The sequence below is a fragment of the Adiantum capillus-veneris genome, chromosome 8, assembly GCF_014529385.1.
Source record: "Adiantum capillus-veneris isolate H3 chromosome 8, ASM1452938v2, whole genome shotgun sequence".
In the NCBI taxonomy this organism is placed as follows: Eukaryota; Viridiplantae; Streptophyta; class Polypodiopsida; order Polypodiales; family Pteridaceae; genus Adiantum; species Adiantum capillus-veneris.
The window spans coordinates 36,257,757-36,270,058 of NC_140938.1; positions in this window are offsets into that span (position 1 = coordinate 36,257,757).

The window sequence follows — 12,302 nt, forward strand, 5'->3', positions numbered from 1 at the left end:
AAGAAGGCAAAGATGGCACGAGTAACTTGTCAAAGGGGCAAGAAAACACCTTCAGCCAAGTTTTGAGACTCCATGGCCATCTGTAAAACATCACGCGAGAAAGAAGGTGATGAGTATCGATCCCAACTCTGCAAGTGCAACAGGGGGGCTTCACCACCTACCATACCCACCTCTGATCTCTCAAATCTATGTGTGATAGCAAACCAGTTGAACCCCTAAAAACCAAAGTGGGGCACGTGTCCCATTGTGACATAGTCCTTAGTTCCAAAATATTGCAAGGATGCTACGAGGCAAGGGGATTGTGTGGTGGACCCAATATCTCGCTGCTCCAACGGAGTTGAGTAGTAAGTTGTGGCACTTAATGGTAGCCCATGGGAATAAGGGCTAATGAGAGTTAAGTGGAAGTTCAAGTGAGGGTAAGTGGAAAAGGACACTTGGATAACTTTTAATAAAAAATGTTACCAAATTTTTTTTTACAGGTGGTCATATGCGAATGATGATTGTAGCTGAGCAATGGGGGTAATGACAAGATGAGCACCAGGTTCAAAGCTCGTGTGAGCAGAAAATTCGCAACAGAGTGGCATTGGTAACATGCGTGAAATAAGCGGTTTCACAATAAATATGTGGGAATATTGCTTGATGATGTGGCAAAGTAAGGCGGGCCAGGAAGTTCCTTTGAGCAGGTGACAAAGTCGACCAACAAGGCTAGCTGGCAAGCAATTGCGGCATTTGGTTTGGCACTTGCAAGAGCTGGGGTGCTAGTGTATGTTGATTGAAGGGTAGTCCTGATAGCTTGTAGTTTAGTAGTGAGGCAATTCTGGGCCAATCAAGTGATGAAAGCGGGAGCTAAGATTGGTCAATGGTAGGTGAAAATTTTAAAGCATATATTCAAGGGCGAGCTACCGCAATAGTAGCCGATGGCGGAAAAAACTCAAAGGCTTGAAAATGCACAATAAAGGAAAAATCTTTTTGGCTTTTAAGCACACAGTCACTCACACACACACTCAAGGGGCGTATATACTAAGTCAAAGAAATAAGGAAAAAATTAATGGATTTATTCAATCACAAAACAGTGAGAATTGAATCAAGATAGTATTAATTGGTGTTTGAGCAAAAATAGCCATAAATTAGTGCAATCAAAAGCTTTTAGGAGGTTTCTACACATACACGTATATTTTAATTCAATTAGTGCTCTTAAGCAATGTAATTTGGTTTGAGAAAAAAAAAACACAATGCCCACAACCAAGCAATGCAATTTTTTAAAAAGGGCATAAAGCCTAATGCTTGATCTTGATTAGCTTCAATCAGTTGGTTAGCGAAGTGCTTTGTAGATGTACCAAAATCCAAGGAGAGAGATAATTAGGATTGAGTTTAATTTCCCTACTCCTAAAGAGTTATGAATCTATTTAGTGCTTAGAAAGAGAGAACACTAAATCTAGCATAGGCATCTAATTAATGAATTAGGAGATACTAATTACTTACAAGCTTTGATACCACATGTAAGGCCTAAGGTGGATGGACCAACAAGGCATTCATCATAATAAGAGATAAATAAAAATTAGCAATAATAATTAGAGAGAATGTGCTTAATGTAAAAGGAAAATAACTGCTTGATTTATTAGGATTCGGAGAGAGCAACTTAGAAGTTAAGCATGATGGCCTTATAGACTCAAAATGAAAGGTGGCATGAAATGCCGGAAAGTGATATGTGTCACATGTGGGAAAAGATCAAATAGCATCTGGATATACCAAATAGCGCGTGACTGTATAGAAGCATGTGTTAGGGAAAGCTTAGTATGTTTGGCTTTAGGGGTCCACATATTGAGTGTAAGCTAAAGGCTTACCCGAAATCTGTCATGCAAATTATGCACCATCCATTTTGGCATACCTCCAGCTTTCTCCTTTTTAGCCCTATTCTCATCATATGCATCATTTACATCTGCATCAGAAATAGGTCGATTTGTGACATGCTTGAAACTTGTATGATAGGCTGAATATTTGGACGTGCATTTTTATTCACACCATTGAAAAGAGATAACAAGGTATCAATTTTTTTTTGTTAGCTTACATCTATCTCTTCAATCAATGAAAACAAGGATTGAACTGCACCTTTCACAAAACAACATCTTGAGAAGTCTGTTTTCAATAGTGTAGCCAACAAAACTGCATCTGACAATCTTATCATCCAATTTTCTACATTGTTGTTGTGGAATTAGAGCATAAGCCAAGCAACCAAAACCATACAAGTGACCAATAAATAGCTTCTTATCATGTCATGCCTCATATAGAGTCATAGACTACAAAGCTTTGGTGGGACACTTGTTACATATGTAGGTAGAGCACATGATATTGTCTAGCCAAAAAGTATGTGGAAAATCTTGTATTTTGACCATACATTGTGCCATATCCATAAGTGACATGTTTTTTCTTTCATCGATACCATTATTTTTTATGTGTGTAAGACATTTTACATTGGTGTTTTATCCCACGACCAACCATGAATGTGTCAAATTATTTTGACATATACGCCCTCCTCCATCAGAAGAAAGGGTACCCACAATACAACTTGATACATTTTCAACCAAGCGCAACAATTGATTGAAGCAAATAAACACTTTGGACTTATCCTTAAGCGGATATATCCATGAAGTAATCATCAATGAAATTCACATAGTACAAATTGTTACTAAAAGAAGGAGTGTGCATTGGGCCACAAATATCACTATGAACAAGCTTTAACTTGCAAGTAGCCCACATTGAACAATCTTGCAAACATAGAATGCAATAATTTTTTCAAAATACAACCTTTACAAAAATGCTTAGATGGGGCCTCCAAACGGGGCAAAGAGGCAACCTTATCATATTTTTGTAAGTCCATCAAGCAGGAGAAATTCATATGTTCAAAGCATGCATGCCATACGTTATCATCTAGAAAAACTCTAGAATCTGTAATTGCATTTGCAAAGTTTTCTATACGCTTTATTAATTGAGCTTGTACAATCAACCATACAAGGTACCCGATGCCACAATAGTATCACCTGAAGTAAGATCATGAATAGTCCGTCTCTCATTCACGAACTTTACAACAATAACAAGTCTTAGACATAAAATTCCTCTTGATTCTAGGCATAGAAAGTACATTGAAAAGTGAGAAGGCATTGCCATTAATTGTAGTGAGTACAATATTTTTGACTCGCGGCATTGTTGGCACGTGACAACATTTCCATCATTAAGAGATGTGAACATGCCATGATGAAAGGTAATGTGCTTTGTAGCACCACTCTCAAATATACCACACATATGAGTTTGCAGCATCAATCATGCATGCATTATGTAAAAAAGAGTCATATTGACACTGCACAACAAAATTTTAATATTCCACAAAGGCCACATTTGAAGAAGATTCACTTTATTTTCTAAGTTCCTCTTGAGCCTTTAGGTTGATGTTGCTTTATCAAATGATCATCCGTTATGCAATAACCACAAATGAAATTTTTTATTTCCTTTCGCAATAGATTACCATATGAAATACTATTATACAAATACATCAAATTAATAGCATTATCATTTTACCTATGCAACTAGCCTCAAAGTTGATGCAAAAGTCTGATATGAATATGTGAATACATCTGGGACAGTCTGCACAAGCTAATGGTTGGGAATGACTTCACCTACATCAATAAGTTTACCATTGATATCTTTGATTTCAACAAGAAAAGATTCCATTTCATCTTCCTCACACATTATGATTGATTATAGGTGTTTATGTAGATATGCTATTTTTGTCTCATGATATCTTTGATTTCAACAAGAAAAGATTCCATTTCATCTTCCTCACACATTATGATTGATTATAGGTGTTTATGTAGATATGCTATTTTTGTCTCATGGTGTCTCACATACAATCTGGCTAGAATGTCCCAAGACTGTTTTGTTGTTTTCTTTGAATGAATACGAGGAATAATGGTGCACATCAAAAGATAGTGCAATCAACACATGCGTCTTCATATCTCTACCATTCCAACAAGCATGTTCAATTGTAGGTTAAAAGAATTGGTATAATAGGAGCATAACTGCTAGAACTTGCAACATTCTCCATAGAACTTGAGCCCACTAAACCTGGGCATACATCAAGACGTACATCAAAACCTTTAACAATATTCCATAAACCCTTGGAAATAAGTATATGTTGCAGCATGTCAGCCCACAAATGTATAGATGTCTTTGTCCTAGTTTGTCATCAGTAGACAACATTTTGAAAATGTCATTGCTCTCAACTATAATGAGAGACTAAACATAATGTAGAAAATACCTAAATTGTGTAGAAATTGAAGGGAATATTTTTGTCCTATCTACTATAAACCAAATAGACCATCGAAGACTGGCTATGAAAATATTTTTAGTGGAAAAAATTTTGCACAAAGGAAAATTTACCTATCTAGTACCAACAATAATGAAAACGAAGGCCAAAATGAGTTGGAATCAAAATTTTGAGCACATTAAAATTGACAAGCTTTCCCAAAGCATTTCTCAACATATTGACGCTCACCAAAGCGCATGCAAATCAGAAAAAGTGAGCAAGGGGTGCTTACGACTATGCTTGTGGGCAAGGGGAAACAATTTGCTATAATACCAATTCTTGGATTTAGGGTTACATGAATGCACACATATCTTGGAGATGTATAAGGAGCTCAAGGCACACAATAGAGAGTGTATTATTAAGTGTGTGAATTCAAGAGATGGATTTAGGGTTGCAAGAATGCACGCAGAGCTTGGAGATATAGAAGGAGATCAAGGCACACAATAGAGAGTATATTACAAAGTGTCACTATGAAAAGAGTCAAGTGTTTATCATGTTGTTTTATCGTTTTTTGTAGAGAGAAGGTGCAAATTCAAGTAGAGAAACAAGAGAGAGGAGGGCGAGGGGTGGGTTTTCTGTGTTTGAAATATTATCACGACTGTTTTCGCTATTATTACCGCGTGTATTATCGTTGTTATTACTGCGTAAATTACCGTTGTTATATCCGACATCCAAATTTAGCACCTAAACTTTCAAAGTCTGCCTTAACCCCCCCCCCCCCCCCCCCCCTTCTTCAAATTTTGGTGTTTCCCTCCTCTCAATAAAAATTAAAAAACATTGTATAAAATTTTCAAATTTTAAAAAGAAAAGAAAGAAAGAGAGAGAGAGAGAGACTGGGGGGGAGGATAAAGGGGGGGATATAAGATTACACTTGGTTACAACTAGAATAATCACTATCAATTATTGAGCATATTTCCAAATCTAAAAGAGAGGAAGAGGGGGGAGACAGAGATGAATGGATTACACGACCAAGAAACTTCATAACTGCAAAATGTTTATGAATCATCTTCCACAATATCTCTACATGAGGCATCATCCAATTCTAAGCCCATGGCTCCTAAATCATTTGTGGATGCATTGCCTTCATCATCTTCGAGTTCTTCATCCTCCATCTCATCATCTTCATCATCATGACAATCATCCTCGCTAAGACTTGCTGCCGCTGGACTTGATTCATCGACCTCCCTCTCCTTTGTTTCCACCTCATCAAAATTCGGAGGTGGAAGAAGATCAAAGATAGTCTCCACATCATTAGGGGAAAAAATGGTTCTCCCCTGAGGTGTTAGGGGAAGTATGAACCAAAGTTTTATTTGATGGATTGTTGGGATATAGATGACCTATAAAATAGAAGCTCAAAGTGAGTAACATTGGTATAACTAACTCTACAAGAAAATAAGAATAAAAAAGGAACATGTCACTCACCTGCTCATAATTGCACGGTAAAACTAAATTTTCATACCTCCTTGTGTGATGCACACTAGATCCACCATGTAGAGGCCATTCTCATGTCGTCTAGACACATTTGCAAACCACTTTCACTCAAAGATGAAGGTATGGAAGGTTCTAAAATTAACCTTTAGTATCCTTTCAATAGTTCCGTAGTATCTGGCTTCATCACCGTCTGTGTCAAAGTTGCCCATGATGGCACAATCCATGGTGGTTCTACGCTCGTCAATGTGGCACGTACAAAGGTGACGACCCTTTGACCACATAGCGTTAAAGGAAAGGCACTACAAAATGGAAAAATATATTAATTTATCAAATACAAATTCAAGATAATAGCATTACAATATGGTTTACGTATATGAGTACTCTACTTTTGGTACGTAGCCTCGTGTATACTCCAATTCTTTGCAGGTGATGTCTTCTCCATGAGCTTTTGCCTCGGTCATTCTCTCATGAATCCACTCTGCACTAATGAGATCTGGGAAACATGCAAGGTGTCTAGGCACTGGGGGTGCCCTCCTTCCTCCATGTGCTTGTTTCCATATTTCCCTCTCTTGCAAACGCCTTGCCTTTGCCACTCTCCACAAGTCCACCCACTTGGTCATAATCTTTGCATTGAGAATACAAAATTGATTGACCACTTGGGATAGATTCATATCCATGTTAAGTATTTCCCCCTTCCACTTGGCAAGTGTGAAGTCATCCTTGTATCTTCCTCGTCTAACCACATGCACGGCATTGAAGGATCAACTTGTGCCAAATAATCTAATATGTAAACAAATGCCTCTTGAAAAATCCACCCTTGAGCCATACATGCCTGTGGTTGAGACCGTAGCCACACAAAATCTTTGAGAGTCTTTAAAAACATGTCTAAGAAGAACATCCATCATGTGTGTGCACTACTCCACATATAGAAATCTCCTCCACCACGTGAACCAGGAAGTGAATTTGACTAAGAAGGATCAATCAAGGAAATGCATCTCCAGTGGCACACAATTTTTTTTGCAAGTGTTTGAGTAGCAGGGCTAACATCTATTTTGATTTCCTTGGAGCTCACAAATCTGCAAGAAAACACACAAGGATACACTAAGTGCCTGATGAAATTATTATGTACATAAAAAGTGTAGTTGAGTGGACTCCTCTGGTGTACCTTACTAGCTCTGCTAGTTTGAAAATAGCATCGCTGACTTTTTGGTCCTGACATATACACATACTCACCGCGACAGATGAATGACAATGTAAATCACGAGAAGGGAAAGTGAGTGATAGTTATACACACAAACTATAAATAGAATAGGGAGTATGAAGATAACTTGAAGCATCTTGTGCCAATCATAGGACTTTAACGCACACAATTGAACGTTTCCACCCTTCTTCGCTTTTGTGAAATCTCCCTTTAGTGACCTCATGTATCCTGTTGGTGTGCAAATAGAGGCAATGGTACCCTTCACCTTGTCTAATTCTTCTTTTGCTAGCATCCATGGTGCTTTAGGAAGCACAATATTTCCATTTGGGGCACGACGTGGAATATCAAAGGTGGGGAGACATTTTAAAAGCCTCAAATCCTCCCTCATACCCAAAGAGTCCTTCTTGCCAATAATGTGGTCCCAAAGTGTTTGGGATACATTCTTAAATATGTGCATGGGATCCAAGAGGTGTTGTATTTTTAAGTCCTTCCAATATGGAAGCCTTTAAAATATGGAATACCTGGACATACCTTTTGGTGGAGGACACGGAGCCGGATTTTTGTTTGTGGTGTTCTTCCCAACTGGTTTCCCAATCTACCATCGTGAGCTTTACAGGGGTGTTCCCATGTTTTGGAGCCTTGTGCTTGTTATGCCCTTGGGGTAAGAAACGTCGGTTGTTTGGATAAATTACCTTGTATAAGGAATTGGGCCTCTCCATCACCAATGATGGAGTGCAAGTAGGACATGCATTGTGCCCCGATGTGGACAACCCTGCATACATATTATATGGTTAGAGAGATGAGTGAACTAAAGTGAACTAAAGGGAGAGAGGGAGAGAGAGATAGAGGAAAGGGGGTTACCAAAAATCTGTCCAAGCCCAAGATAGTCGTACATAGTCCACATAAGGATTCCCTTCACAATGGCCTCTCTCCCCCCCTTTGCAAGTGAGACATCGACAACAAGAATTCCTCTCCATAACTCCTCCAACCCCTTGATGAGGGGCTCGAGCTAGACGTCAATATTTGACACTTTGTAATTCCCTCGAACAAGCAAATAAAGAAGTATATTGCCCTTCTTGGTTGTCTCCCATGGTGGAATATTGTAGTTGACGATCACCACAGGCCAAGTGCTCCATGACGTAGACTTAGTGCCGAAGGGGTTGACACCATCACTTGCTAACCCAAGCCTCAGGTGTCGAGGCTCCAACCCAAACTTTGGCCATTGAGTTTTGATGTGCCTCCATGAAGGTGAATTGGCTACAACATGCATCATTCCATCATTTAAGTGATGGTTCGCGTGCCACGCGAGAAGCTCCACGATAGACCTCCTTTAAAACATGTGTTGTATGCAAGGAATTAATGGAAAATTTCTCATGACATTGTGGGGTATGTGCACCCCGCTCACTCCTGTCTTGTATCCTGCCTCCCCGCACACGGGACATGAGGTAGCATGTGCATGCTCCTTGCGGTATAGTATGCAATCGTTTACGCATACATGGATGCGCTCGTACTCCATTCCAAGTGCAATGACATACAATCTAGCTTGTTGACAATCTGGAGGCAAGTGGTGATCCTCTGGTAGAAATTTTCCCATCAAACTACAACAAACATGCGTATGAGTATAATTGCTAGAAGACAACACCATAAAGCGAGTGGAGAGTATATAAAATCCACAACCACATTCCATACTTACAAAAGTAGTGCATCAACACTTGCATTACTCCAACCAAATTTTTCTTGCATGTTGAGGACTTCCAACGATGCTCGGAGCACCGAGTACTGTGCATCGTTGTAAAGAGGTGTTCAGACACTCCTCATAAATCTATCCTCCGTTTTGATAGCCCATGTACTGCAGGGCTGACAATCCTCCTCTCACACGTTGCACTCAGGAGCTAGTAACTCATCACACATATCAAACGTGTGCTCATCCTCTACCTCAAAGTGCGACGGAGATGCCATATGAGCTGCCAAAGTACCGCACACAGGAGGATCACCATGTGGTGCATCCAAATTGCCCAGTCGTTCTCGTCTCTACTGTTCGGCCTTGCACACCGATGCACCACCATAGAACACAGACCAATGGGGCACCTCCTCAAGCGACGGGTGAGTCACGCTCTCATCTCTCGGAGCGCTTTTTTGATGATGCCAAAGCCCATGGTTCTCCACCTCCTCCAAGGGAATGCATCTCAAGCAAGGGATTTCCCTTTTGCACTTGGTGCAAGGACAAGAAGTTTTCCCTTGAGCCAATGATCACGCTTAGGGCCTCCAGGGGGACCACGATCGTCCCAGTCGATGTCCTGCACACGTGAAATGTTGTTTATTTAGTCATGTGTCCTAAAAAATAAATAATTACAAAAGCCCTAAGGTCAAAAGGGAATAAATTACAATGAGTAATAAAATTATTTTTAAATAAAAGAGAACTTAAAAAATCCAACTTATAAACATTTGAGAGGACTACGAAATAAAGTATCCATAAAAAATTAAAAATCTTCGTCAAAAAACTCAAAAGGCTAAAAAATGAAATAATGGATAGCTAAGGGTAGAGGGGGTGGTTTGTACGCTCCCCCCCCCCCCCCCCCCCCCCCCCCCCCCCCTTGGAACCTCGGATTCTCATGTATTCATTTGAAATGACTGGCCACGGTAATATACGCGAGCAATAATGTGGTGCCCAAGTCCAAAGCCACCATGACCTTAGCCGAGACGTCCATGCCTCGGCAGAAGATGCCGTCCATGCTTGGCTTCTCATCTCTAAGAGTGCTGCTTTACATGGAGGCGCAGGCATGACTCTGGGATGGAGCTTCCGCTTCATAGTTCATCTGCACGACTAAGAGGGGGAGAGCGAGAGGGAGAGAGAGAGAGAGAGAGAGAGAGAGAGACTCGTTGAGAGAAATGGAATTACTTATTGTATTACATTAGAATTGTAATGCTATGATCACGTCATCACTTAGACGTTGAATCTAGGTGCAGTCAACACAAAAGGATGGCTACATTTACAACCATAACTCTTTATCTCTACTCAAAATGTTGGCTACATTACGTATATGTATATATATTTGTTTATGTATGTATGTAGGTGCTAAGTATGGGAGCATATCACCCGAAGGTTAGATGCTTCCTCTTGGCTATAGTCCTTTTTTAATCATGGCATTACGATCATTGATCCACTCATGCATGGATTACCACAATGTACCTTTGGTTTTACCATGGTTGAGACTCTGATGATATCTAAAGCGGTGCACTTGACCTTTAGCACTACTAGCCTCTACTTAGGTCTACTAGTATGTATATATATCTACGTGTTTGTGTGCTAATATACTTGTGTACATATTGTAGATGAGTGAGTAGGGTGGAGACCTTAATCTTATATTGCTCTTTGTAATGTAGATGTCAGACGAGAGACCAATTGGAAGGGAGCAGCCAGTTGGCTCTTCTTTTGGTTGGTTCACATCCTAGGTGGGCTCCCACCTGGGGTGGACATTGCCTCCAGCGGACCCGAGTCTTGAGTCCATGAGAACAAGCAAAGAAATAAAGAATATTTTTTGCTAATTAACTCAAGACCATGTGTGTCATAGGTTTATTTTTGTAATTTGCAGGCATGGCCATCCTACACCTAGCCTTTTCAGGTTCCTCCACCGGGCGTAGATCCAAACCTGCAGCGCGGGCTCTCTCTTTACAAGACCAATACCTCCAAGAGACAGAGAATTTTTTTGGTCGCTACACTCCGTAGCAGCTTGCAACCTATTGTATTTCTCTGTAGACTACACCATGGGGGGAGTCACAGAGAGACTCCTTAACTACACACCCTTGCACTAACAGCACCTCACTCTATAGCCCCTTCCTATCGTCCTACTCTCATTCTATCACAAGGTTCTACTCCCCTTGCATGGAAAGCTCCCACTCCCATGGCATCACAGGGTCCTACGCCACTCCATTCCACTCCTGCTTGCCAGAACATCATCGACGGACTTCCTCTGGCAGCGTCGTCGATGCTCGTCTCAGGGTAGCGAGCGTCATGAGAGACAAAGCGGAAGTGTATCTTGTGTTTTTGCATGTTTTGGTAATGGCGGGGGAGCGGAGTCCCCACTTTCAGAGCGTGTCGTCCGTGACGCAGAGGACGAGGATACTGACGCGCCTGTGCTAGACATGCATGGGGACTACTACAAGGTTAAATATGGAGGGAAGGTGGACTTTGGCATAGCACAGGGAAAGGCATTTTGTCGCCATCTATAAATTCTTATACATTCAACATATAAAAACTTTTTTATAAAGTTTAGAGACCAACCTTCCGATCCTGCACGGTACATTGAGGACGCTCTGTTAGCTAGATTTCCAAACACCCCCGATCAACGTTTTTCACAACAATGGTTGGAGGGCTACATAAAGACATTTTTGAAAAACAAGCAGTCTAGTGTGCGGTGCACATCAGCCAACCAGGTCAGAGATCCAAACACGAGTTACCGCGGTGGCAACATGGCAGACGCGCAGTGGGAGTGGGAAATTCAAGAAAAGAGCGATCAAGCTGCGACGGGCTCATCATACAAATAACAACACGAGGCTCGCGCAAGACAAACTCCCACGCACTATGGCTCAGGAGGCAAGGGAGCTTGGAAGGATAAGTATGTAAGATTAATTGAATTATAACATCGATCGATGATTATAAAGATTGTAGTTGTTATTGCTAACTTAGGGAAATGTAACTCTCTCTCAACCAACCAGAGAGATGGTCAAGTATCGGGAGCAACATACAGAATTTGATACTTGGCAATGGTTGTTCAAAAACCACCACATCTCTCATGAGCCATTCGACGCGGCAGTTGGATCACTAGAAGCGGTACGTTTAAACAAGTATCAATTGTTTGGAGTTGTTGATAATTTCTTAGTTTTGTTTGGGTTTATGTAGAGTCAAAGCGATCAAACATACGTGTCTCTAGATGACGATGGGATAGAGGAGAATTAGATAGAAAAATATTTTGTCAAAAATTTTGTAAAGTCCCAATGTGGCACAATGTGTATACAACTATTTACTTTTTATTGTAACTTATACAAATAGTTGATCTTCTGCATTTTAAATTGCACGATAATGTAAATTCAATTTCAATTCTTTGGTATTTTTTTTACTCTTCCAAAAAACAATTGATGTTTCATTGTTTTATGCAGGTAAAAAATAAAGGTGCTCATTTGGACCACCCAAAATTGTGTGGCCCAAATGAGCACCTTTATTTTTGAATTGGCGTGTAGCGGCAATAGGTGCGGTAATAAATGTGGCAACTGGCACAGTAATAGCAACGGGTATATTGTCGCAACTATTAC